This window comes from Denticeps clupeoides, unplaced genomic scaffold, assembly GCF_900700375.1.
Source record: "Denticeps clupeoides unplaced genomic scaffold, fDenClu1.1, whole genome shotgun sequence".
Taxonomy (NCBI): Eukaryota; Metazoa; Chordata; class Actinopteri; order Clupeiformes; family Denticipitidae; genus Denticeps; species Denticeps clupeoides.
Genome location: NW_021629689.1, coordinates 21,044 through 43,218, shown reverse-complemented (window position 1 = coordinate 43,218; position 22,175 = coordinate 21,044). Strand labels below are relative to the sequence as shown.

Here is a 22,175-nt window from a genome sequence, read left to right as displayed (position 1 = left end):
TAAGCCTAGGTTGTTTAAAGTCCAAGATTTTAAGAAGAGATTGCTTACGGCCATACCAGCCCAAGAACGCCCGGTCTCGTCTGATCTCAGAAGCTAAGAAGGTTTGGGCCTGGTTAGTACTTGGATGGGAGACCTCCTGGGAATGTCAGTTGCTGTAAGCTTTAACTGTTGAAAAACTTTTTAAAATGAAGTTTTTTTGCATCGCTTTGTTAGTTTTTTTCTAAAGTAAGTTAAGAGGTATTTTCACTCTGTGATATGTTTTCAAGACTAGGTTGTTTAAAGTCCAAGATTTTCAAGCAGAGATTGCTTACAGCCATACCAGCCCAAGAACGCCCGGTCTCGTCTGATCTCGGAAGCTAAGAAGGCTTGGGCCTGGTTAGTACTTGGATGGGAGACCTCCTGGGAATACCAGGTGCTGTAAGCTTTAACTGTTGAAAAACTTTTTAAAATGAAGTTTTTTTGCATCGCTTTGTTAGTTTTTTTCTAAAGTAAGTTAAGAGGTATTTTCACTCTGTGATATGTTTTCAAGCCTAGGTTGTTTAAAGTCCAAGATTTTCAAGCAGAGATTGCTTACGGCCATACCAGCCCAAGAACGCCCGGTCTCGTCTGATCTCGGAAGCTAAGAAGGCTTGGGCCTGGTTAGTACTTGGATGGGAGACCTCCTGGGAATGCCAGGTGCTGTAAGCTTTATCTGTTGAAAAACTTTTTAAAATGAATTTTTTTTGCATCGCTTTGTTAGTTTTTTTCTAAAGTAAGTTAAGAGGTATTTTCACTCTGTGATATGTTTTCAAGCCTAGGTTGTTTAAAGTCCAAGATTTTCAAGCAGAGATTGCTTACGGCCATACCAGCCCAAGAACGCCCGGTCTCGTCTGATCTCGGAAGCTAAGAAGGCTTGGGCCTGGTTAGTACTTGGATGGGAGACCTCCTGGGAATGCCAGGTGCTGTAAGCTTTAACTGTTGAAAAACTTTTTAAAATGAAGTTTTCTTGCTTCGCTTTGTTAGTTTTTTTCTAAAGTAAGTTAAGAGGTATTTTCACTCTGTGATATGTTTTCAAGCCTAGGTTGTTTAAAGTCCAAGATTTTCAAGCAGAGATTGCTTACGGCCATACCAGCCCAAGAACGCCCGGTCTCGTCTGATCTCGGAAGCTAAGAAGGCTTGGGCCTGGTTAGTACTTGGATGGGAGACCTCCTGGGAATGCCAGGTGCTGTAAGCTTTAACTGTTGAAAAACTTTTTAAAATGAAGTTTTTTTGCATCGCTTTGTTAGTTTTTTTCTAAAGTAAGTTAAGAGGTATTTTCACTCTGTGATATGTTTTCAAGCCTAGGTTGTTTAAAGTCCAAGATTTTCAAGCAGAGACTTGCTTACGGCCATACCAGCCCAAGAACGCCCGGTCTCGTCTGATCTCGGAAGCTAAGAAGGCTTGGGCCTGGTTAGTACTTGGATGGGAGACCTCCTGGGAATACCAGGTGCTGTAAGCTTTAACTGTTGAAAAACTTTTTAAAATGAAGTTTTTTTGCATCGCTTTGTTAGTTTTTTCTAAAGTAAGTTAAGAGGTATTTTCACTCTGTGATATGTTTTCAAGCCTAGGTTGTTTAAAGTCCAAGATTTTCAAGCAGAGATTGCTTACGGCCATACCAGCCCAAGAACGCCCGGTCTCGTCTGATCTCGGAAGCTAAGAAGGCTTGGGCCTGGTTAGTACTTGGATGGGAGACCTCCTAGGGAATGCCAGGTGCTGTAAGCTTTAACTGTTGAAAAACATTTTAAAATGAAGTTTTTTTGCATCGCTTTGTTAGTTTTTTTCTAAAGTAAGTTAAGAGGTATTTTCACTCTGTGATATGTTTTCAAGCCTAGGTTGTTTAAAGTCCAAGATTTTCAAGCAGAGATTGCTTACTGCCATACCAGCCCAAGAACGCCCGGTCTCGTCTGATCTCGGAAGCTAAGAAGGCTTGGGCCTGGTTAGTACTTGGATGGGAGACCTCCTGGGAATACCAGGTGCTTGTAAGCTTTAACTGTTGAAAAACTTTTTAAAATGAAGTTTTTTTGCATCGCTTTGTTAGTTTTTTCTAAAGTAAGTTAAGAGGTATTTTCACTCTGTGATATGTTTTCAAGCCTAGGTTGTTTAAAGTCCAAGATTTTCAAGCAGAGATTGCTTACGGCCATACCAGCCCAAGAACGCCCGGTCTCGTCTGATCTCGGAAGCTAAGAAGGCTTGGGCCTGGTTAGTACTTGGATGGGAGACCTCCTGGGAATACCAGGTGCTGTAAGCTTTAACTGTTGAAAAACTTTTTAAATGAAGTTTTTTTGCATCGCTTTGTTAGTTTTTTTCTAAAGTAAGTTAAGAGGTATTTTCACTCTGTGATATGTTTTCAAGCCTAGGTTGTTTAAAGTCCAAGATTTTCAAGCAGAGATTGCTTACGGCCATACCAGCCCAAGAACGCCCGGTCTCGTCTGATCTCGGAAGCTAAGAAGGCTTGGGCCTGGTTAGTACTTGGATGGGAGACCTCCTGGGAATACCAGGTGCTGTAAGCTTTAACTGTTGAAAAACTTTTTAAAATGAAGTTTTTTTGCATCGCTTTGTTAGTTTTTTCTAAAGTAAGTTAAGAGGTATTTTCACTCTGTGATATGTTTTCAAGCCTAGGTTGTTTAAAGTCCAAGATTTTCAAGCAGAGATTGCTTACAGCCATACCAGCCCAGGAACGCCCGGTCTCGTCTGATCTCGGAAGCTAAGAAGGCTTGGGCCTGGTTAGTACTTGGATGGGAGACCTCCTGGGAATGCCAGGTGTTGTAAGCTTTAACTGTTGAAAAACTTTTTAAAATGAAGTTTTTTTGCATCGCTTTGTTAGTTTTTTTCTAAAGTAAGTTAAGAGGTATTTTCAATCTGTGATATGTTTTCAAGCCTAGGTTGTTTAAAGTCCAAGATTTTCAAGCAGAGATTGCTTACGGCCATACCAGCCCAAGAAAGCCCGGTCTCGTCTGATCTCAGAAGCTAAGTAGGCTTGGGCCTGGTTAGTACTTGGATGGGAGACCTCCTGGGAATGTCAGGTGCTGTAAGCTTTAACTGTTGAAAAACTTTTTAAAATGAAGTTTTTTTGCATCGCTTTGTTAGTTTTTTTCTAAAGTAAGTTAAGAGGTATTTTCACTCTGTGATATGTTTTCAAGCCTAGGTTGTTTAAAGTCCAAGATTTTCAAGCAGAGATTGCTTACGGCCATACCAGCCCAAGAACGCCCGGTCTCGTCTGATCTCGGAAGCTAAGAAGGCTTGGGCCTGGTTAGTACTTGGATGGGAGACCTCCTGGGAATACCAGGTGCTGTAAGCTTTAACTGTTGAAAAACTTTTTAAAATGAAGTTTTTTTGCATCGCTTTGTTAGTTTTTTTCTAAAGTAAGTTAAGAGGTATTTTCACTCTGTGATATGTTTTCAAGCCTAGGTTGTTTAAAGTCCAAGATTTTCAAGCAGAGATTGCTTACGGCCATACCAGCCCAAGAACGCCCGGTCTCGTCTGATCTCGGAAGCTAAGAAGGCTTGGGCCTGGTTAGTACTTGGATGGGAGACCTCCTGGGAATACCAGGTGCTGTAAGCTTTAACTGTTGAAAAACTTTTAAAATGAAGTTTTTTTGCATCGCTTTGTTAGTTTTTTCTAAAGTAAGTTAAGAGGTATTTTCACTCTGTGATATGTTTTTCAAGCCTAGGTTGTTTAAAGTCCAAGATTTTCAAGCAGAGATTGCTTACGGCCATACCAGCCCAAGAACGCCCGGTCTCGTCTGATCTCGGAAGCTAAGAAGGCTTTGGCCTGGTTAGTACTTGGATGGGAGACCTCCTGGGAATGTCAGGTGCTGTAAGCTTTAACTGTTGAAAAACTTTTTAAAATGAAGTTTTTTTGCATCGCTTTGTTAGTTTTTTTTCTAAAGTAAGTTAAGAGGTATTTTCACTCTGTGATATGTTTTCAAGCCTAGGTTGTTTAAAGTCCAAGATTTTCAAGCAGAGATTGCTTACGGCCATACCAGCCCAAGAACGCCCGGTCTCGTCTGATCTCGGAAGCTAAGAAGGCTTGGGCCTGGTTAGTACTTGGATGGGAGCCCTCCTGGGAATACCAGGTGCTGTAAGCTTTAACTGTTGAAAAACTTTTTAAAATGAAGTTTTTTTGCATCGCTTTGTTAGTTTTTTTCTAAAGTAAGTTAAGAGGTATTTTCACTCTGTGATATGTTTTCAAGCCTAGGTTGTTTAAAGTCCAAGATTTTCAAGCAGAGATTGCTTACGGCCATACCAGCCCAAGAACGCCCGGTCTCGTCTGATCTCGGAAGCTAAGAAGGCTTGGGCCTGGTTAGTACTTGGATGGGAGACCTCCTGGGAATACCAGGTGCTGTAAGCTTTAACTGTTGAAAAACTTTTTAAAATGAAGTTTTTTTGCATCGCTTTGTTAGTTTTTTTCTAAAGTAAGTTAAGAGGTATTTTCACTCTGTGATATGTTTTCAAGCCTAGGTTGTTTAAAGTCCAAGATTTTCAAGCAGAGATTGCTTACGGCCATACCAGCCCAAGAACGCCCGGTCTCGTCTGATCTCGGAAGCTAAGAAGGCTTGGGCCTGGTTAGTACTTGGATGGGAGACCTCCTGGGAATACCAGGTGCTGTAAGCTTTAACTGTTGAAAAACTTTTTAAAATGAAGTTTTTTTGCATCGCTTTGTTAGTTTTTTTCTAAAGTAAGTTAAGAGGTATTTTCACTCTGTGATATGTTTTCAAGCCTAGGTTGTTTAAAGTCCAAGATTTTCAAGCAGAGATTGCTTACGGCCATACCAGCCCAAGAACGCCCGGTCTCGTCTGATCTCGGAAGCTAAGAAGGCTTGGGCCTGGTTAGTACTTGGATGGGAGACCTCCTGGGAATACCAGGTGCTGTAAGCTTTAACTGTTGAAAAACTTTTTAAAATGAAGTTTTTTTGCATCGCTTTGTTAGTTTTTTTCTAAAGTAAGTTAAGAGGTATTTTCACTCTGTGATATGTTTTCAAGCCTAGGTTGTTTAAAGTCCAAGATTTTCAAGCAGAGATTGCTTACGGCCATACCAGCCCAAGAACGCCCGGTCTCGTCTGATCTCGGAAGCTAAGAAGGCTTGGGCCTGGTTAGTACTTGGATGGGAGACCTCCTGGGAATGCCAGGTGCTGTAAGCTTTAACTGTTGAAAAACTTTTTAAAATGAAGTTTTCTTGCATTGCTTTGTTAGTTTTTTTCTAAAGTAAGTTAAGAGATATTTTCACTCTGTGATATGTTTTCAAGCCTAGGTTGTTTAAAGTCCAAGATTTTCAAGCAGTGACTGCTTACGACCACACCAGCCCAAGAAAGCCCGGTCTCGTCTGATCTCGGAAGCTAAGAAGGCTTGTGCCTGGTTAGTACTTGGATGGGAGACCTCCTGGGAATACCAGGTGCTGTAAGCTTTATCTGTTGAAAATCTTTTAAAATGAAGTTTTTCTGCATCGCTTTGTTAGTTTTTTCTAAAGTAAGTTAAGAGGTATTTTCACTCTGTGATATGTTTTCAAGCCTAGGTTGTTTAAAGTCCAAGAATTTAGTGCAGAGATTGCTTACGGCCATACCAGCCCAAGAACGCCCGGCCTCGTCTGATCTCGGAAGCTAAGAAGGCTTGGGCCTGGTTAGTACTTGGATGGGAGACCTCCTGGGAATGCCAGGTGCTGTAAGCTTTAACTGTTGAAAATCTTTTAAAATGAAGTTTTTCTGCATCGCTTTGTTAGTTTTTTCTAAAGTAAGTTAAGAGGTATTTTCACTCTGTGATATGTTTTCAAGCCTAGGTTGTTTAAAGTCCAAGATTTTCAAGGCAGAGATTGCTTACGGCCATACCAGCCCAAGAACGCCCGGTCTCGTCTGATCTCGGAAGCTAAGAAGGCTTGGGCCTGGTTAGTACTTGGATGGGAGACCTCCTGGGAATGCCAGGTGCTGTAAGCTTTAACTGTTGAAAAACATTTTAAAATGAAGTTTTTTTGCATCGCTTTGTTAGTTTTTTTCTAAAGTAAGTTAAGAGGTATTTTCACTCTGTGATATGTTTTCAAGCCTAGGTTGTTTAAAGTCCAAGATTTTCAAGCAGAGATTGCTTACTGCCATACCAGCCCAAGAACGCCCGGTCTTAGTCTGATCTCGGAAGCTAAGAAGGCTTGGGCCTGGTTAGTACTTGGATGGGAGACCTCCTGGGAATACCAGGTGCTGTAAGCTTTAACTGTTGAAAAACTTTTTAAAATGAAGTTTTTTTGCATCGCTTTGTTAGTTTTTTCTAAAGTAAGTTAAGAGGTATTTTCACTCTGTGATATGTTTTCAAGCCTAGGTTGTTTAAAGTCCAAGATTTTCAAGCAGAGATTGCTTACGGCCATACCAGCCCAAGAACGCCCGGTCTCGTCTGATCTCGGAAGCTAAGAAGGCTTGGGCCTGGTTAGTACTTGGATGGGAGACCTCCTGGGAATACCAGGTGCTGTAAGCTTTAACTGTTGAAAAACTTTTTAAATGAAGTTTTTTTGCATCGCTTTGTTAGTTTTTTTCTAAAGTAAGTTAAGAGGTATTTTCACTCTGTGATATGTTTTCAAGCCTAGGTTGTTTAAAGTCCAAGATTTTCAAGCAGAGATTGCTTACGGCCATACCAGCCCAAGAACGCCCGGTCTCGTCTGATCTCGGAAGCTAAGAAGGCTTGGGCCTGGTTAGTACTTGGATGGGAGACCTCCTGGGAATACCAGGTGCTGTAAGCTTTAACTGTTGAAAAACTTTTTAAAATGAAGTTTTTTTGCATCGCTTTGTTAGTTTTTTTCTAAAGTAAGTTAAGAGGTATTTTCACTCTGTGATATGTTTTCAAGCCTAGGTTGTTTAAAGTCCAAGATTTTCAAGCAGAGATTGCTTACGGCCATACCAGCCCAAGAACGCCCGGTCTCGTCTGATCTCGGAAGCTAAGAAGGCTTGGGCCTGGTTAGTACTTGGATGGGAGACCTCCTGGGAATACCAGGTGCTGTAAGCTTTAACTGTTGAAAAACTTTTTAAAATGAAGTTTTTTTGCATCGCTTTGTTAGTTTTTTTCTAAAGTAAGTTAAGAGGTATTTTCACTCTGTGATATGTTTTCAAGCCTAGGTTGTTTAAAGTCCAAGATTTTCAAGCAGAGATTGCTTACGGCCATACCAGCCCAAGAACGCCCGGTCTCGTCTGATCTCGGAAGCTAAGAAGGCTTGGGCCTGGTTAGTACTTGGATGGGAGACCTCCTGGGAATATCAGGTGCTGTAAGCTTTATCTGTTGAAAAACTTTTTAAAATGAATTTTTTTTGCATCGCTTTGTTAGTTTTTTTCTAAAGTAAGTTAAGAGGTATTTTCACTCTGTGATATGTTTTCAAGCCTAGGTTGTTTAAAGTCCAAGATTTTCAAGCAGAGATTGCTTACGGCCATACCAGCCCAAGAACTGCCCGGTCTCGTCTGATCTCGGAAGCTAAGAAGGCTTGGGCCTGGTTAGTACTTGGATGGGAGACCTCCTGGGAATGCCAGGTGCTGTAAGCTTTAACTGTTGAAAAACTTTTTAAAATGAAGTTTTCTTGCATTGCTTTGTTAGTTTTTTTCTAAAGTAAGTTAAGAGATATTTTCACTCTGTGATATGTTTTTAAGCCTAGGTTGTATAAAGTCCAAGATTTTCAAGCAGAGACTGCTTACGACCACACCAGCCCAAGAAAGCCCGGTCTCGTCTGATCTCGGAAGCTAAGAAGGCTTGTGCCTGGTTAGTACTTGGATGGGAGACCTCCTGGGAATACCAGGTGCTGTAAGCTTTATCTCTTGAAAATCTTTTAAAATGAAGTTTTTCTGCATCGCTTTGTTAGTTTTTTCTAAAGTAAGTTAAGAGGTATTTTCACTCTGTGATATGTTTTCAAGCCTAGGTTGTTTAAAGTCCAAGATTTTAGTGCAGAGATTGCTTACGGCCATACCAGCCCAAGAACGCCCGGTCTCGTCTGATCTCGGAAGCTAAGAAGGCTTGGGCCTGGTTAGTACTTGGATGGGAGACCTCCTGGGAATGCCAGGTGCTGTAAGCTTTAACTGTTGAAAAACTTTTAAAATGAAGTTTTTTTGCATCGCTTTGTTAGTTTTTTTCTAAAGTAAGTTAAGAGGTATTTTCACTCTGTGATATGTTTTCAAGCCTAGGTTGTTTAAAGTCCAAGATTTTCAAGCAGAGATTGCTTACTGCCATACCAGCCCAAGAACGCCCGGTCTTATCTGATCTCGGAAGCTAAGAAAGCTTGGGCCTGGTTAGTACTTGGATGGGAGACCTCCTGGGAATGCCAGGTGCTGTAAGCTTTAACTGTTGAAAAACTTTTTAAATGAAGTTTTTTTGCATCGCTTTGTTAGTTTTTTTCTAAAGTAAGTTAAAATGTATTTTTAATCTGTGATATGTTTTCAAGCCTAGGTTGTTTAAAGTCCAAGATTTGCAAGCAGAGATTGCTTACGGCCATACCAGCCCAAGAACGCCCGGTCTCGTCTGATCTCGGAAGCTAAGAAGGTTTGGGCCTGGTTAGTACTTGGATGGGAGACCTCCTGGGAATGCCAGGTGCTGTAAGCTTTAACTGTTGAAAAACTTTTTAAAATGAAGTTTTTTTGCATCGCTTTGTTAGTTTTTTTCTAAAGTAAGTTAAGAGGTATTTTCACTCTGTGATATGTTTTCAAGCCTAGGTTGTTTAAAGTCCAAGATTTTCAAGCAGAGATTGCTTACGGCCATACCAGCCCAAGAACGCCCGGTCTCGTCTGATCTCGGAAGCTAAGAAGGCTTGGGCCTGGTAGTACTTGGATGGGAGACCTCCTGGGAATACCAGGTGCTGTAAGCTTTAACTGTTGAAAAACTTTTTAAAATGAATTTTTTTTGCATCGCTTTGTTAGTTTTTTTCTAAAGTAAGTTAAGAGGTATTTTCACTCTGTAATATGTTTTCAAGCCTAGGTTGTTTAAAGTCCAAGATTTTCAAGCAGAGATTGCTTACGGCCATACCAGCCCAAGAACGCCCGGTCTCGTCTGATCTCAGAAGCTAAGAAGGCTTGGGCCTGGTTAGTACTTGGATGGGAGACCTCCTGGGAATATCAGGTGCTGTAAGCTTTATCTGTTGAAAAACTTCTTAAAATGAATTTTTTTTGCATCTTTTTGTTAGTTTTTTTCTAAAGTAAGTTAAAAGGTATTTTCACTCTGTGATATGTTTTCAAGCCTAGGTTGTTTAAAGTCCAAGATTTTCAAGCAGAGATTGCTTACGGCCATACCAGCCCAAGAATGCCCGGTCTCGTCTGATCTCGGAAGCTAAGAAAGCTTGGGCCTGGTTAGTACTTGGATGGGAGACCTCCTGGGAATGCCAGGTGGTGTAAGCTTTAACTGTTGAAAAACTTTTTAAAATTAATTTTTTTGGCATCGCTTTGTTAGTTTTTTTCTAAAGTCAAGAGGTATTTTCACTCTGCGATATGTTTTCAAGCCTAGGTTGTTTAAAGTCCAAGATTTTCAAGCAGAGATTGCTTACTGCCATACCAGCCCAAGAACGCCCGGTCTTATCTGATCTCGGAAGCTAAGAAAGCTTGGGCCTGGTTAGTACTTGGATGGGAGACCTCCTGGGAATACCAGGTGTTGTAAGCTTTAACTGTTGAAAAACTTTTTAAAATGAAGTTTTTTTGCATGGCTTTGTTAGTTTTTTCTAAAGTAAGTTAAGAGGTATTTTCACTCTGTGATATGTTTTCAAGCCTAGGTTGTTTAAAGTCCAAGATTTGCAAGCAGAGATTGCTTACGGCCATACCAGCCCAAGATCGCCCGGTATCGTCTGATCTCGGAAGCTAAGAAGGCTTGGGCCTGCTTAGTACTTGGATGGGAGACCTCCTGGGAATGCCAGGTGCTGTAAGCTTTAACTGTTGAAAAACTTTTTTAAATGAAGTTTTTTTGCATCGCTTTGTTAGTTTTTTTCTAAAGTAAGTTAAAATGTATTTTTAATCTGTGATATGTTTTCACGCCTAGGTTGTTTAAAGTCCAAGATTTGCAAGCAGAGATTGCTTACGGCCATACCAGCCCAAGAACGCCCGGTCTCGTCTGATCTCGGAAGCTAAGAAGGTTTGGGCCTGGTTAGTACTTGGATGGGAGACCTCCTGGGAATGCCAGGTGCTGTAAGCTTTAACTGTTGAAAAACTTTTTAAAATGAAGTTTTTTTGCATCGCTTTGTTAGTTTTTTTCTAAAGTAAGTGTTTTGATAAATGTATATATGTTATCATGTAATTACTTATTTTATTCATATCCTTTAAGCACGAATATATTAATCCTTGGAATATTACTGACAACTCTTAATCATTAGCAAATCTCAGAGCAAAGGTTTTAAGTTTGCAGGACTGCATGACCGCGACCTGAGGACCAACAACAAGCAGACCATGATGAACCAGAGTCCAATCACCTGAAGAATCTACAGACGAAGATGAACATGTCACCATGTCACCATGACTCGACCAAAGATCAATGCATAAGACTACGTGTAATACACAATTATTAACTAATATGGTGTGATTTTATGTGAACCCTAATGAACCTACCAAATAAAAGAAGGAGATGCGATGAAGGACGCCAGAGCTTTTGGAAGCCTGTTGTAAGGCGTGACTTCCATTCGCTCTCCTTGCAAGTAAAACGGACTCAAATGCTTTGTGTCTTTCTTCTCTTTGTTTAGTAAATGTTATACTGACAGATAAACCTAACATTTAATTGGTCCTTCGAGCCGGATCCCAAGATACCGAAAGATCACCAGCAGACGGAGCGGAAAATCACCAGGAAAACCGTGGCCACGGTCAGAAAGACCCTTTTTGGGACTGGGAGAAACCGACTGTCGGCTGGGATCCGTAGGTTGAACGGGATCCTGAAATTGAGAGAAGACACGGGGTAAGTTGACTCTTATTTAAAATGGTATGAATGATTTGGTAACAAGAGGTTACATAATAAGAAGTTACAAGAGGTAACTGGGGTAACAAGAGGTTACTTAAGCAAAACCCTGGGTATTCTAGACTCTGGCAGGTAAAAGGGCAGTTTTTAAGTTCCGTGGGGAGGTGCAGACTCCTCTGCCGGGTGGCAGTTAAATTCTGTGGGGAAGCGGACTCCTCTGCTTGTAAAAAGAACGTTCAATAATACTCATACAGGTGTATGAGCGTGCGCGCAGGTGTGAATGTGTGAATGAGAGGGAGTGAAAGTCACTTGATTGACACTCCATATAAAACTCACAGGGGGTAAACAGTGGCCTCTCGTGGAAGCAAACGCAAGGTTTTTCCCACCCCAAAGCATTTGGGGTCGAAGTGGAAAACACCACGAGAGGAATTTTTATACACTGTCCTGTGATCAGTTACCAGTGTCTTAGGTTACCCTAGGTACAACGAGCACACTGGTCGAAATTTTACTTAAAAATGGGTAAGGGGTCCAGTAAACCTGAACCAAAAGAGAAACTAAAATGTAAGGACTGGAAGTATGTAGAGCAAGTAAATAAGGCTTACGTCGAACCGTTAAATAAATGGATAACGAAATATAAATTCGACGGGCAACTGGGGTAAAAAGTTTAATAGAGTTACTGGGAGCCATTAAACTGGGATGTAAGAATAAGGAAAAGCAAATGAAGAAAGAAGGGGTTGAAACTTTAATGCATTGGATTAAAATAGCTGGGAAAAGAGAAGAGGGAGAGAAAAAAGGCAGGCAGGCTGGAGCAAAGAGCAAGAAGGAGGGGGGATTCACTGTTGAAAAAACTGATAACACCATTCTGTTTCATCGCACGGAGGACGATGAGTCAGTAATCAGAGGGAGCCGTAAGGGAGGGGTGAGCGAAGCTTATAAAGAAGGAGCAGAAGCAGAAGGGGCGATGAATTTGCCGCACCTTCCCTCTGCTCCTGCAATCCCACATATATATCCTAATTTAGACAAATTGGAAAATCCCCCTGCTTATGACCCTAACGGTAGCACTCCCACACCAAATACTAGATCTCGGGGGAAAGTACAAAATTGGTCTAAAAAATGGGGTGAAGTGTTTGACAATTCCTCCGAACCGCAAAAATTGGCAGTAACTGAAGCAAATCAATATCCCCTTATAGAGGTGGCCAACCCTAATGTGGACTCAGGTGAACAGTCTACAACCCTCTTGGTATATCGGACCTGGACGCAGGACGATATAAAAAGAGTGGTGGAGGGCGTCACTTCCTATAAGGAGGATATGCAAAAATTCGAAGAAGATATGGAAGGAATAAGACATTCTTATCACTTAAATGGGAGAGAGGTACAGCAGATATATATGCAAGCAATGGGACACGATTGGCACCATGTAAAAGGTAACTGGTCTCCTTTAAGGGTTACAGGAGACCTTCTAAAACACGATGACACAGAATTGAGAAATAAAACAAATGACTTATTGGGAAGAATACGGGAAAGGTACAGAAAGAGAGCAAATTACACTGAAATTGGGAGAGTTAAACAAGAGGAGAATGAGAAGTTTGAGGATTATAAACTAAGAATGGAAGCTGTTTTTAAACTGCATAGCGGTCTTAGAGATGACGGGGCTGATGGGGGGGTGTACCATCAGCAATTAAAAAATGCTTTGCATAATGGATCAAAAGACTGTGTGCGCAGTTGGGTAGATAAACATATGATAGGAATGCCCACTAGGAGCTTGGATGAGTACATTGATCACGCCGTTCACATCGACAAATTAATAAGAACTAAAAAAGTAAAAGATAAACTTACAAAGAAACCGGACACCTTTTGGGGAAGTATCGGGACTGACGCGGAAACATTTTACCAGGACAGCCGAGGTAGAGGGAGACAGAGAGGACACTTCCAAAAGGGCAGAGTAGGAAGGAGAGGAGGTATCCAGGGACGAGGGTGGACACCACGTAACCAATGGGGAGCAGGCTGCTGGTCTTGCGGGAAGCCTGGGCATATTGCCAAAGACTGTCGTTCAGGGCCAAAAGATAACACAGCATGACTGGAACAGAAACTGCATGGTCCAAAGTCCACAGAGGATGAAACTCATGTGGATTTAAATTTGGAAGAAATTTTTTCTTTAAATCAAGAAAGACTAGAAATAGTCTTAATGGTAAATGGGAAAGAAATCACATTCCTCTGTGACTCTGGAGCATGCAGAACTACATGTAAGGAACACATACCCTATAGTGAACTAAGTGATGAGGTAGTAATTGTACGATCAGCTAATGGGGGTAAAACTGTAGTCACTGCTTCTAAACCAGTTTGGGTAAGAGATCCTAAAGGTATATCATGCAAAATGTCCATCCTTTTTATGCCAGAATGTCCTGTTAATTTGTTGGGAAGAGATGGCTTACTCAATCTAGGTTTGGCGCTCGTCTCCACTCCTGAGGGGAGACTGGTCATCAAACGCAGAGCCGAACTTACAACGGGGTGACCTTTTCCCCCTAGAAGAAGACGCATTCCAAATTTTTACTACACACTCGACATATCTGACCAAGAACCTCATAAGGTGGGAACTGAATTGCTAAAGGTAGGAGGACAAGTGGGACACTGTCAACCAATCATGACAGATGTGGAACCCATGCCCTCTGATGAACTACACGTCACCATGTGGTACAAAAACACTCCTGGGCCTGATCCAACATATGAAAAGAAACTGTCACAACTCACCCCAACAACCATAACAATTTCTTGCGTTTACTCGGACGGGCAAGGTAACGTGGTGGCAGAGGTCACCTTACCCACCCCACTCAGAGCCATGCTCCGGGGATGGTACCCACCTCACATCTCATTGTATAAAAACAAGGAGAGGGGTTGGAAGTCGTTGGGTAACATAGTTCAAGAAGGTGACAGTGCAACGGATTGGACAGACATAGGCGACCAATTGGAATATAGCGCTCACACAGGCTTGACCAGGAAATGGCTGTATTGGACAATACAGACCAAGGCTGGAGTACGTATAGACTCCGGACACCAGTGACATCTTCTACTAACTGAAGAAGATGAATCACAACTAGCTCAAGTACCTCAATCATTGTGGTCACAAGGACCGTCTGATGTTGGACTGATAAAAGGAATATTGCCAGTACAAATCAGACCCAAAACAGAATATCGACCCTGCATACGACAATATCCACTTAAACCTGATGCACTAGAAGGCATAACACCAGTAATACATGATTTACAACGAGCAGGGGTTATTATAGAATGTGACGATTCCCCCTGCAACACACCAATATTCCCAGTGAAAAAGCAAGCTCCTTCAACGGGATGGAGGATGGTACAGGATCTGCAGGCAGTAAATGCTGCAGTAACACAACGGGCTCCATGTGTTCCTGACCCACACACATTGCTGAATTCTTTAAGATCAGATGCACAAATATTTACTGTGGTTGACATTAGTAATGCCTTTTTCTCCATTCCCATTGACAAAGACAGCCAATTTTGGTTTGCTTTCACATTCAGGGGGAAACGATACACCTATACTAGACTTCCCCAGGGCTACTGCGAAAGCCCTACTATATATTCACAAGCCATGCATGCTAGCATGTCCAAATTTCAACCACCTGGGGGAAGTCAAATACTACTCTATGTTGACGATATATTAGTGGCTTCTCCGAGTCTAGAAATATGCAAAGAAGACACTGTGGCCCTTTTTAAACACCTAGCTCAGGAGGGGCACAAAGTCAGTAAAAACAAACTACAATTATGGAAACCACAGGTCAAATATCTAGGCCACCACCTTAGTGCAGGTGGCAGAACTATTCTAGAAGAACGGAAAACAGCAGTCCTACAGGCGCCAAAACCAATTACTAAGAAACAAATGATGTCATTCTTAGGCTTGACCAATTATTGTAGAAGTTGGGTTCCAAACTACGCGGAAATTACTTCCCCACTCACAGCTTTAATTTACTCTGAAGACCTAAAAATGACATCACCACTGAACTGGACGTCAGATGCAGAGAAAGCTTTTTGTGATATTAAACAAGCACTGACCTCCAGTTTAGCTTTAGCCTTGCCAAATTATAGTAAACCGTTTATACAGATGGTGGACTGCAAAGACAACTACATGACTTCTGTTTTAAGTCAACAACATGGAGATAAATTGAGACCAATAGCTTATTTTTCTTCCAAATTAGATAATGTAGCTTGCGCATTACCACATTGTGTGAGAGCGGTGATAGCAGCGTCAATGGCAGTAGAAGTGAGTGCCGGAATAGTTCTATTCCACCCATTGACCCTTAAGGTCCCACACGCAGTAGCGGCTTTACTACTGCAAACTAACATGATCTTTTTATCACCTGCAAGGCACCTCTCCTGCATGGCCACGCTGCTGTCACAGCCACACCTCACCATCGAACGATGCACCACATTGAACCCAGCCACATTGCTACCCTTACCTGATGATGGAGAGCAACACGACTGCCAAGCACTAGCAGAACACACAGCTAAATCTAGGTTAGATTTAAGCGACCAACCTTTGTCTCAGGGAGAGGTAGTGTTCGTTGATGGCTCTTCAAGGAAAAATGATTTGGGTAAAACACTAACGGGTTATGCTGTAGTAACAATAGACACCGTACTTAAAGCTGGACACTTGCCATCAACTTTTTCAGCACAAGCTGCCGAGATTGTCGCTCTGACTGAGGCATGTAAATTAATGAAAGGGAAAGATGTCACCATTTATACTGACAGTCAATATGCATTTGCTACAGTTCACACATTTGCTCAGTATTGGCATAACCGAGGAATGGTCACATCTACTGGGAAACCAGTGACTCACGCTCAATTACTAAAAGAATTGTTAAAAGCTGTCCATCTACCTGCTACATTAGCTGTATGTAAATGTGCAGCACACACAAATTCCAAAGACACAATTTCACTCGGTAATGCCTTCGCTGACCGCATAGCGAAACAAGCTGCTGAACAAAGTATACAAGTTTTGTTTACAGACCAAGACCAATTGATAACTTCTGACATTCTCATTGACATGCAACAACAAAGCACAACACATGAGATAGACACATAGGATAAAGCATGGGGCTACAAAACAAAACAAAATTTATGTGTGACCCCGGGGGAAACCAATCCTACCAAAGAATATGTATAAATGGGCTGCAATATTGAGCCATGGGCAATCACATGTCTCAACAGGAGGGATGGTAGGACTGGTACAAAAAAATTTCACCACATATGGGTTTAACCTATATTCAAAAAACTTTTGTAGAGCATGTTTGATATGTGCAAAACATAACAGCGCAAGGTAATTTAAGACCAAAACGTGGGCAGTTTCCGAAACCACAATACCCATTCCAAACAATACACATGGATTTTATCCAACTCAGTAAAAGTGAAGGAAAGGAATACTGTTTAGTCATTATAGATGCATTCTCTAAATGGATAGAACTATTTCCAACCAAACATCCAGATGCATTGACAGTAGCAAAAGCCTTATGTAAAGATATTATTCCACGCTATGGAATACCTGAAAAAATATACAGCGATAACGGGACTCATTTTGTAAATCAGATGGTAACTAATATAGGAAAAATGTTTCACATTAATTTGAAAAATCACTGTAGTTATCATCCACAGAGTGCAGGATTAGTGGAACGAATGAATGGAACTATAAAAAATAGACTAAAAAAGTGTATGGAAGAAACACATCGACCATGGACACAATGTTTAGAGTTAGTAAAACTATACATCAATATTACTAGCACAACTGGTTTAACCCCTTATGAAACCCTGTTTGGAAGACCATATAGATTACCTTACTTTCAAAACCAATGGGAAACAGAGGAAGACATGACACTAGCGGACTACATGAGAAAAATGTTAGAAACACAGAAACAAAGTACTCCTGATGACAAACTCCCTATTTCTCAGCAGGAACCCCTACAGGTGGAGCCCGGAGACTGGGTGCTAGTAAAGAGCATAAAACGGAAGCATTGGCACTCACCGAAGTGGGAAGGGCCCTACCAAGTGATCCTGACGACACCGACGGCTGTTAAAATAACAGAGAGGGGTACTTGGATACATCAGTCACATTGTAAAAAGGTCATTTCTGCAAACCCTGCCGACGGGAAAGGTGAGCAAAAGTCTGATAATAGGGTGGACTCAGACGTATAGAATCTGGGTAGACCCGAAAGTCAGTGAAGAACACTTTACAGACACCAATCCTAGAAGAGGCAGTAAGGGGAAAAGGTTGGCAGAAATGAATTATAAGGGCTATAAACCATGTCAAAGAACGGGCTTGATAATACTTTGTGTAATGTTCATAGCAACAGTATGGGTGGTAATGTGGAAAAAAGGCGAAGAAAAAAGGTATAGAGAAACAACAGGGGGCTATACCCAGGAGGGCGAGAGCTGCACCAAAAGGAACGTCCAGACACATATTTGACTCCGACCGATGCAATGATACTGGCAACGGGATAGAAGCATTACACCTTCGTACTATACCAACAGTGTGTGTAAGAGCTAATACTGTTTCGGTGGCCACAATACCAATTACTGTCCTTAACCATAAGGGACACCAAGAGATTGGTGTCTTACAATAATACCTGTTGGGCCTATCTTTACCCCACAATCTCGAAGTGACATATGGTGGTGGTGTGGGGAAAATAAGTTATACGATCGATTGCCCTCAGACACCAAAGGACTGTGTGCATTAGTAACCCTTTTACTACCTGTCTCAATATTTCCAACCACTATAAGTGACCTTTTAACGAAATTGGATAGCTTGGTACCTGCAGATTGGCACAGAACAAAGCGATCTCTTGCACCCTGGGAGAAGTTAACTGACCCAACGTACATAGACGCAATTGGGGTTCCCAGGGGGGTTCCTGATGAATATAAGTTGGCAAATCAAGTAGCAGCAGGATTTGAATCAGCCTTGTGTTGGTGGTGTACGATTAACAAGAATGTGGACAGAATCAATTACATCCATTACAATGTACAGAAATTAGGTAATTGGACACAAGACGGTTTTGAGGCCGTGCATGAGCAATTATCTACTACCTGCCTCATGACTTTTCAGAACAGGATTGCACTTGATATGCTCCTAGCGGAAAAAAAAAATGGGGTTTGTGGCATGTTTGGAGAGCAATGTTGTTCTTTCATACCAAACAACACAGCTGCAGGAGGCAGTCTGACAATGGCCATTGACGGCCTACGCACCCTCAACCGGAAGATGAAGGAGCATTCGGGAGTGGAAACGACCATGTGGGATTCCTGGATGAAAGTATTTGGGAAATACAGAGCTCTAGTTCAATCTGTTTTAGTTTCAATGGCTGTATTTGCAGCAATTTTGACATTGTGTGGATGTTGTTGTATTCCCTGTCTACGCAGTCTTGTGAACCGTCTCATCACTACCGCCTTATCACCAAGGGATGTTGAGCCTACACAGGCGTACCCACTTTTGGAAAATGAAGAATTTTACGGGAGCTATGATTTTAGTGACTTCAAGCTAACTCAACTTTTTCAAGAGAGTCCTCTACAAGAAAAAGACGACTGACCTTTTGTGTGTAAATGTATTTCTCATTGTATGAACTAATAGTTGAAAATCCTAAAGGAAGAGATTATTAGGGAAGCTAACAAAAGAGTAAATAACATGATAAACAGGAGGGAAATGTTGGAAAAATGTATATATGTTATCATGTAATTACTTCTTTTATTCATATCCTTTAAGCACGAATATGTATTAATCCTTGGAATATTACTGACAACTCTTAATCATTAACAAACCTCAAAGCAAAGGTTTTAAGTTTGCAGGACTGCATGACCGCGACCTGAGGACCAACAACAAGCAGACCATGATGAACCAGAGTCCAATCACCTGAAGAATCTACAGACGAAGATGAACATGTCACCATGTCACCATGACTCGACCAAAGATCAATTCATAAGACTACGTGTAATACACAATTATTAACTAATATGGTGTGATTTTATGTGAACCCTAATGAACCTACCAAATAAAAGAAGGAGATGCGATGAAGGACGCCAGAGCTTTTGGAAGCCTGTTGTAAGGCGTGACTTCCATTCGCTCTCCTTGCAAGTAAAACGGACTCAAATGCTTTGTGTCTTTCTTCTCTTTGTTTAGTAAATGTTATGCTGACAGATAAACCAGCCCAAGAACGCCCGGTCTCGTCTGATCTCGGAAGCTAAGAAGGCTTGGGCCTGGTTAGTACTTGGATGGGAGACCTCCTGGGAATGCCATGTGCTGTAAGCTTTAACTGTTAAAAAACCTTTTAAAATGAAGTTTTTTTGCATCGCTTTGTTAGTTTTTTTCTAAAGTAAGTTAAGAGGTATTTTCACTCTGTGATATGTTTTCAAGCTTTGGTTTTTTAAAGTCCAAGATTTTCAAGCAGAGATTGCTTACAGCCATACCAGCCCAAGAACGCCCGGTCTCGTCTGATCTCGGAAGCTAAGAAGGCTTGGGTCTGGTTAGTACTTGGATGGGAGACCTCCTGGGAATTCCAGGTGCTGTAAGCTTTAACTGTTGAAAAACTTTTTAAAATGAATTTTTTTTGCATCGCTTTGTTAGTTTTTTTCTAAAGTACGTTAAGAGGTATTTTCACTCTGTGATATGTTTTCAAGCCTAGGTTTTTTAAAGTCCAAGATTTTCAAGCAGAGATTGCTTACAGCCATACTAGCCCAAGAACGCCCGGTCTCGTCTGATCTCGGAAGCTAAGAAGGCTTGGGTCTGGTTAGTACTTGGATGGGAGACCTCCTGTGAATGCCAGGTGCTGTAAGCTTTAACTGTTGAAAAACTTTTTAAAATGAAGTTTTTTGCATCGCTTTGTTAGTTTTTTTCTAAAGTACGTTAAGAGGTATTTTCACTCTGTGATATGTTTTCAAGCCTAGGTTTTTTAAAGTCCAAGATTTTCAAGCAGAGATTGCTTACAGCCATACCAGCCCAAGAACGCCCGGTCTCGTCTGATCTCGGAAGCTAAGAAGGCTTGGGTCTGGTTAGTACTTGGATGGGAGACCTCCTGGGAATGCCAGGTGCTGTAAGCTTTAACTGTTGAAAAACTTTTTAAAATGAATTTTTTTTGCATCGCTTTGTTAGTTTTTCTAAATTAAGTTAGGAGGTATTTTCACTCTATGATATGTTTTCAAGCCTAGATTGTTTAAAGTCCAAGATTTCAAAACAGATATTGCTTATGGCCATACCAGCCAAAGAACGCCTGGTCTCGACTGATCTCGGAAGCTAAGAAGGCTTGGGCCTGGTTAGTACTTGGATGGGAGACCTCCTGGGAATACCAGGTGCAGTAAGCTTTAAATGTATAAAAACTTTTTACAATGAAGTTTTTTTGCATCGCTTTGTTAGTTTTTTTCTTAAGTAAATTAAGAGGTATTTTCACTCTGGGATATGTTTTCAAGCCTAGGTTGTTTAAAGTCCAAGATTTTCAAGCAGAGCTAGCTTACGGCCATACCAGCCCAAGAACGCCTGGTCTCGTCTGATCTCGGAAGCTAAGAAGGCTTGGGCCTGGTTAGTACTTGGATGGGAGACCTCCTGGGAATGCCAGGTGCTGTAAGCTTTAACTGTTGAAAAACTTTTTTAAAATGAAGTTTTTTTGCATCGCTTTGTTAGTTTTTTTCTAACGTAAGTCAAGAGGTATTTTCACTCAGTGATATGTTTTCAATCCTAGATTGTTTAAAGTCCAAGATTTCAAAACAGATATTGCTTATGGCCATACCAGCCAAAGAACGCCCGGTCTCGTCTGATCTCGGAAGCTAAGAAGGCTTGGGCCTGGTTAGTACTTGGATGGGAGACCTCCTGGGAATACCAGGTGCTGTAAGCTTTAACTGTTGAAAAACTTTTTAAAATGAAGTTTTTTTGCATCGTTTTGTTAGTTTTTTTCTTAAGTAAGTTAAGAGGTATTTTCACTCTGGGATATGTTTTCAAGCCTAGGTTGTTTAAAGTCCAAGATTTTCAAGCAGAGCTAGCTTACGGCCATACCAGCCCAAGAACGCCTGGTCTCGTCTGATCTCGGAAGCTAAGAAGGCTTGAGCCTGGTTAGTACTTGGATGGGAGACCTCCTGGGAATACCAGGTGCTGTAAGCTTTAACTGTTGAAAAACTTTTTAAAATGAAGTTTTTTTGCATCGCTTTGTTAGTTTTTTTCTAAAGTAAGTTAAGAGGTATTTTCACTCTGTGATATGTTTTCAAGCCTAGGTTGTTTAAAGTCCAAGATTTTCAAGCAGACATTTCTTACGGCCATACCAGCCCAAGAACGCCCGGTCTCGTCTGATCTCGGAAGCTAAGAAGGCTTGGGCCTGATTAGTACTTGGATGGGAGACCTCCTTCGAATACCAGGTGCTGTAAGCTTTAACTGTTGAAAAACTTTTTAAAATGAAGTTTTTTTGCATCGCTTTGTTAGTTTTATTCTAAAGTAAGTTAAGAGGTATTTTCACTCTGTGATATGTTTTCAAGCCTAGGTTGTTTAAAGTCCAAGATTTTCAAGCAGAGATTGCTTACGGCCATACCAGCCCAAGAACGCCCGGTCTCGTCTGACCTCGGAAGCTAAGAAGGCTTGAGCTTGGTTAGTACTTGGATGGGAGTCCTCCTGGGAATACCAGGTGCTGTAAGCTTTAACTGTTGAAAAACTTTTTAAAATGAAGTTTTTTGCATCGCTTTGTTAGTTTTTTTCTAAAGTACGTTAAGAGGTATTTTCACTCTGTGATATGTTTTCAAGCCTAGGTTGTTTAAAGTCCAAGATTTTCAAGCAGAGATTGCTTACGGCCATACCAGCCCAAGAACACCCGGTCTCGTCTCATCTCGGAAGCTAAGAAGGCTTGGGCCTGGTTAGTACTTGGATGGGAGACCTCCTGGGAATGCCAGGTGCTGTAGGCTTTAACTGTTGAAAAACTTTTTTAAAATGATTTTTTTTTGCATCGCTTTGTTAGTTTTTTTCTAAAGTAAGTTAAGAGGTAATTTCACTTCGTGATATGTTTTCAAGCCTAGGTTGTTTAAAGTCCAAGATTTTCAAGCAGAGATTGCTTACGGCCATACCAGCCCAGGAACGCCCGGTCTCGTATGATCTCGGAAGCTAAGAAGGCTTGGGCCTGGTTAGTACTTGGATGGGAGACCTCCTGGGAATACCAGGTGCTGTAAGCTGTAACTGTTGAAAAACTTTTTTTAAAATGAAGTTTTTTTGCATCGCTTTGTTAGTTTTTTTCTAAAGTAAGTCAAGAGGTATTTT

At 41.3% G+C, this 22,175-nt stretch overlaps 41 non-coding genes and 10 pseudogenes across 41 annotated transcripts; all 51 read left to right on the top strand.

Annotated features, from left to right (window-relative positions):
• The first annotated feature begins 42 nt into the window (after nucleotides 1-42).
• Nucleotides 43-161, top strand: LOC114771645 (uncharacterized; annotated as a pseudogene).
• Nucleotides 162-305: 144 nt separating this feature from the next.
• On the top strand, nucleotides 306-424 carry LOC114771485 (5S ribosomal RNA). Its single transcript, XR_003743712.1, has one exon. It is a non-coding gene; the product is annotated as a 5S ribosomal RNA (ribosomal RNA).
• A 144-nt stretch (nucleotides 425-568) lies between these two features.
• Nucleotides 569-687, top strand: LOC114771493 (5S ribosomal RNA). The gene has a single exon (XR_003743719.1). It is a non-coding gene; the product is annotated as a 5S ribosomal RNA (ribosomal RNA).
• A 144-nt stretch (nucleotides 688-831) lies between these two features.
• Nucleotides 832-950, top strand: LOC114771491 (5S ribosomal RNA). The gene has a single exon (XR_003743718.1). It is a non-coding gene; the product is annotated as a 5S ribosomal RNA (ribosomal RNA).
• A 144-nt stretch (nucleotides 951-1,094) lies between these two features.
• LOC114771490 (5S ribosomal RNA) lies at nucleotides 1,095-1,213 on the top strand. Its single transcript, XR_003743717.1, has one exon. It is a non-coding gene; the product is annotated as a 5S ribosomal RNA (ribosomal RNA).
• Nucleotides 1,214-1,358: 145 nt separating this feature from the next.
• Nucleotides 1,359-1,477, top strand: LOC114771383 (5S ribosomal RNA). Its single transcript, XR_003743613.1, has one exon. It is a non-coding gene; the product is annotated as a 5S ribosomal RNA (ribosomal RNA).
• A 143-nt stretch (nucleotides 1,478-1,620) lies between these two features.
• On the top strand, nucleotides 1,621-1,740 carry LOC114771605 (5S ribosomal RNA). Its single transcript, XR_003743828.1, has one exon. It is a non-coding gene; the product is annotated as a 5S ribosomal RNA (ribosomal RNA).
• Nucleotides 1,741-1,884: 144 nt separating this feature from the next.
• Nucleotides 1,885-2,004, top strand: LOC114771618 (5S ribosomal RNA). Its single transcript, XR_003743841.1, has one exon. It is a non-coding gene; the product is annotated as a 5S ribosomal RNA (ribosomal RNA).
• Nucleotides 2,005-2,147: 143 nt separating this feature from the next.
• LOC114771372 (5S ribosomal RNA) lies at nucleotides 2,148-2,266 on the top strand. Its single transcript, XR_003743602.1, has one exon. It is a non-coding gene; the product is annotated as a 5S ribosomal RNA (ribosomal RNA).
• Nucleotides 2,267-2,409: 143 nt separating this feature from the next.
• LOC114771361 (5S ribosomal RNA) lies at nucleotides 2,410-2,528 on the top strand. The gene has a single exon (XR_003743591.1). It is a non-coding gene; the product is annotated as a 5S ribosomal RNA (ribosomal RNA).
• A 143-nt stretch (nucleotides 2,529-2,671) lies between these two features.
• Nucleotides 2,672-2,790, top strand: LOC114771569 (5S ribosomal RNA). Its single transcript, XR_003743791.1, has one exon. It is a non-coding gene; the product is annotated as a 5S ribosomal RNA (ribosomal RNA).
• Nucleotides 2,791-2,934: 144 nt separating this feature from the next.
• Nucleotides 2,935-3,053, top strand: LOC114771602 (5S ribosomal RNA). The gene has a single exon (XR_003743825.1). It is a non-coding gene; the product is annotated as a 5S ribosomal RNA (ribosomal RNA).
• A 144-nt stretch (nucleotides 3,054-3,197) lies between these two features.
• Nucleotides 3,198-3,316, top strand: LOC114771350 (5S ribosomal RNA). The gene has a single exon (XR_003743580.1). It is a non-coding gene; the product is annotated as a 5S ribosomal RNA (ribosomal RNA).
• Nucleotides 3,317-3,460: 144 nt separating this feature from the next.
• LOC114771338 (5S ribosomal RNA) lies at nucleotides 3,461-3,579 on the top strand. The gene has a single exon (XR_003743569.1). It is a non-coding gene; the product is annotated as a 5S ribosomal RNA (ribosomal RNA).
• A 143-nt stretch (nucleotides 3,580-3,722) lies between these two features.
• LOC114771601 (5S ribosomal RNA) lies at nucleotides 3,723-3,841 on the top strand. The gene has a single exon (XR_003743824.1). It is a non-coding gene; the product is annotated as a 5S ribosomal RNA (ribosomal RNA).
• Nucleotides 3,842-3,986: 145 nt separating this feature from the next.
• Nucleotides 3,987-4,105, top strand: LOC114771555 (5S ribosomal RNA). The gene has a single exon (XR_003743778.1). It is a non-coding gene; the product is annotated as a 5S ribosomal RNA (ribosomal RNA).
• Nucleotides 4,106-4,249: 144 nt separating this feature from the next.
• LOC114771327 (5S ribosomal RNA) lies at nucleotides 4,250-4,368 on the top strand. Its single transcript, XR_003743558.1, has one exon. It is a non-coding gene; the product is annotated as a 5S ribosomal RNA (ribosomal RNA).
• Nucleotides 4,369-4,512: 144 nt separating this feature from the next.
• LOC114771684 (5S ribosomal RNA) lies at nucleotides 4,513-4,631 on the top strand. Its single transcript, XR_003743860.1, has one exon. It is a non-coding gene; the product is annotated as a 5S ribosomal RNA (ribosomal RNA).
• Nucleotides 4,632-4,775: 144 nt separating this feature from the next.
• Nucleotides 4,776-4,894, top strand: LOC114771665 (5S ribosomal RNA). Its single transcript, XR_003743849.1, has one exon. It is a non-coding gene; the product is annotated as a 5S ribosomal RNA (ribosomal RNA).
• A 144-nt stretch (nucleotides 4,895-5,038) lies between these two features.
• On the top strand, nucleotides 5,039-5,157 carry LOC114771489 (5S ribosomal RNA). The gene has a single exon (XR_003743716.1). It is a non-coding gene; the product is annotated as a 5S ribosomal RNA (ribosomal RNA).
• Nucleotides 5,158-5,301: 144 nt separating this feature from the next.
• Nucleotides 5,302-5,420, top strand: LOC114771644 (uncharacterized; annotated as a pseudogene).
• Nucleotides 5,421-5,562: 142 nt separating this feature from the next.
• LOC114771581 (5S ribosomal RNA) lies at nucleotides 5,563-5,681 on the top strand. Its single transcript, XR_003743803.1, has one exon. It is a non-coding gene; the product is annotated as a 5S ribosomal RNA (ribosomal RNA).
• Nucleotides 5,682-5,824: 143 nt separating this feature from the next.
• LOC114771487 (5S ribosomal RNA) lies at nucleotides 5,825-5,943 on the top strand. Its single transcript, XR_003743714.1, has one exon. It is a non-coding gene; the product is annotated as a 5S ribosomal RNA (ribosomal RNA).
• Nucleotides 5,944-6,087: 144 nt separating this feature from the next.
• On the top strand, nucleotides 6,088-6,207 carry LOC114771623 (uncharacterized; annotated as a pseudogene).
• A 143-nt stretch (nucleotides 6,208-6,350) lies between these two features.
• Nucleotides 6,351-6,469, top strand: LOC114771553 (5S ribosomal RNA). The gene has a single exon (XR_003743776.1). It is a non-coding gene; the product is annotated as a 5S ribosomal RNA (ribosomal RNA).
• Nucleotides 6,470-6,612: 143 nt separating this feature from the next.
• Nucleotides 6,613-6,731, top strand: LOC114771434 (5S ribosomal RNA). The gene has a single exon (XR_003743664.1). It is a non-coding gene; the product is annotated as a 5S ribosomal RNA (ribosomal RNA).
• Nucleotides 6,732-6,875: 144 nt separating this feature from the next.
• On the top strand, nucleotides 6,876-6,994 carry LOC114771320 (5S ribosomal RNA). Its single transcript, XR_003743552.1, has one exon. It is a non-coding gene; the product is annotated as a 5S ribosomal RNA (ribosomal RNA).
• A 144-nt stretch (nucleotides 6,995-7,138) lies between these two features.
• LOC114771544 (5S ribosomal RNA) lies at nucleotides 7,139-7,257 on the top strand. The gene has a single exon (XR_003743768.1). It is a non-coding gene; the product is annotated as a 5S ribosomal RNA (ribosomal RNA).
• Nucleotides 7,258-7,401: 144 nt separating this feature from the next.
• LOC114771588 (5S ribosomal RNA) lies at nucleotides 7,402-7,521 on the top strand. The gene has a single exon (XR_003743811.1). It is a non-coding gene; the product is annotated as a 5S ribosomal RNA (ribosomal RNA).
• Nucleotides 7,522-7,665: 144 nt separating this feature from the next.
• Nucleotides 7,666-7,784, top strand: LOC114771643 (uncharacterized; annotated as a pseudogene).
• Nucleotides 7,785-7,926: 142 nt separating this feature from the next.
• Nucleotides 7,927-8,045, top strand: LOC114771486 (5S ribosomal RNA). The gene has a single exon (XR_003743713.1). It is a non-coding gene; the product is annotated as a 5S ribosomal RNA (ribosomal RNA).
• A 143-nt stretch (nucleotides 8,046-8,188) lies between these two features.
• Nucleotides 8,189-8,307, top strand: LOC114771622 (uncharacterized; annotated as a pseudogene).
• Nucleotides 8,308-8,450: 143 nt separating this feature from the next.
• On the top strand, nucleotides 8,451-8,569 carry LOC114771574 (5S ribosomal RNA). The gene has a single exon (XR_003743796.1). It is a non-coding gene; the product is annotated as a 5S ribosomal RNA (ribosomal RNA).
• A 144-nt stretch (nucleotides 8,570-8,713) lies between these two features.
• On the top strand, nucleotides 8,714-8,831 carry LOC114771575 (5S ribosomal RNA). Its single transcript, XR_003743797.1, has one exon. It is a non-coding gene; the product is annotated as a 5S ribosomal RNA (ribosomal RNA).
• A 144-nt stretch (nucleotides 8,832-8,975) lies between these two features.
• On the top strand, nucleotides 8,976-9,094 carry LOC114771584 (5S ribosomal RNA). Its single transcript, XR_003743807.1, has one exon. It is a non-coding gene; the product is annotated as a 5S ribosomal RNA (ribosomal RNA).
• A 144-nt stretch (nucleotides 9,095-9,238) lies between these two features.
• Nucleotides 9,239-9,357, top strand: LOC114771629 (uncharacterized; annotated as a pseudogene).
• A 140-nt stretch (nucleotides 9,358-9,497) lies between these two features.
• LOC114771625 (uncharacterized) lies at nucleotides 9,498-9,616 on the top strand (annotated as a pseudogene).
• A 143-nt stretch (nucleotides 9,617-9,759) lies between these two features.
• LOC114771636 (uncharacterized) lies at nucleotides 9,760-9,878 on the top strand (annotated as a pseudogene).
• Nucleotides 9,879-10,022: 144 nt separating this feature from the next.
• LOC114771573 (5S ribosomal RNA) lies at nucleotides 10,023-10,141 on the top strand. The gene has a single exon (XR_003743795.1). It is a non-coding gene; the product is annotated as a 5S ribosomal RNA (ribosomal RNA).
• An 8,939-nt stretch (nucleotides 10,142-19,080) lies between these two features.
• LOC114771661 (uncharacterized) lies at nucleotides 19,081-19,199 on the top strand (annotated as a pseudogene).
• A 144-nt stretch (nucleotides 19,200-19,343) lies between these two features.
• On the top strand, nucleotides 19,344-19,462 carry LOC114771564 (5S ribosomal RNA). Its single transcript, XR_003743787.1, has one exon. It is a non-coding gene; the product is annotated as a 5S ribosomal RNA (ribosomal RNA).
• Nucleotides 19,463-19,606: 144 nt separating this feature from the next.
• Nucleotides 19,607-19,725, top strand: LOC114771613 (5S ribosomal RNA). Its single transcript, XR_003743836.1, has one exon. It is a non-coding gene; the product is annotated as a 5S ribosomal RNA (ribosomal RNA).
• A 143-nt stretch (nucleotides 19,726-19,868) lies between these two features.
• Nucleotides 19,869-19,987, top strand: LOC114771580 (5S ribosomal RNA). Its single transcript, XR_003743802.1, has one exon. It is a non-coding gene; the product is annotated as a 5S ribosomal RNA (ribosomal RNA).
• Nucleotides 19,988-20,129: 142 nt separating this feature from the next.
• LOC114771630 (uncharacterized) lies at nucleotides 20,130-20,248 on the top strand (annotated as a pseudogene).
• Nucleotides 20,249-20,392: 144 nt separating this feature from the next.
• Nucleotides 20,393-20,511, top strand: LOC114771567 (5S ribosomal RNA). Its single transcript, XR_003743789.1, has one exon. It is a non-coding gene; the product is annotated as a 5S ribosomal RNA (ribosomal RNA).
• Nucleotides 20,512-20,656: 145 nt separating this feature from the next.
• On the top strand, nucleotides 20,657-20,775 carry LOC114771545 (5S ribosomal RNA). Its single transcript, XR_003743769.1, has one exon. It is a non-coding gene; the product is annotated as a 5S ribosomal RNA (ribosomal RNA).
• A 144-nt stretch (nucleotides 20,776-20,919) lies between these two features.
• On the top strand, nucleotides 20,920-21,038 carry LOC114771590 (5S ribosomal RNA). The gene has a single exon (XR_003743813.1). It is a non-coding gene; the product is annotated as a 5S ribosomal RNA (ribosomal RNA).
• Nucleotides 21,039-21,182: 144 nt separating this feature from the next.
• Nucleotides 21,183-21,301, top strand: LOC114771600 (5S ribosomal RNA). The gene has a single exon (XR_003743823.1). It is a non-coding gene; the product is annotated as a 5S ribosomal RNA (ribosomal RNA).
• Nucleotides 21,302-21,445: 144 nt separating this feature from the next.
• Nucleotides 21,446-21,564, top strand: LOC114771621 (5S ribosomal RNA). Its single transcript, XR_003743844.1, has one exon. It is a non-coding gene; the product is annotated as a 5S ribosomal RNA (ribosomal RNA).
• A 143-nt stretch (nucleotides 21,565-21,707) lies between these two features.
• On the top strand, nucleotides 21,708-21,826 carry LOC114771611 (5S ribosomal RNA). Its single transcript, XR_003743834.1, has one exon. It is a non-coding gene; the product is annotated as a 5S ribosomal RNA (ribosomal RNA).
• A 145-nt stretch (nucleotides 21,827-21,971) lies between these two features.
• Nucleotides 21,972-22,090, top strand: LOC114771548 (5S ribosomal RNA). Its single transcript, XR_003743772.1, has one exon. It is a non-coding gene; the product is annotated as a 5S ribosomal RNA (ribosomal RNA).
• The last annotated feature ends 85 nt before the right edge of the window (nucleotides 22,091-22,175 follow it).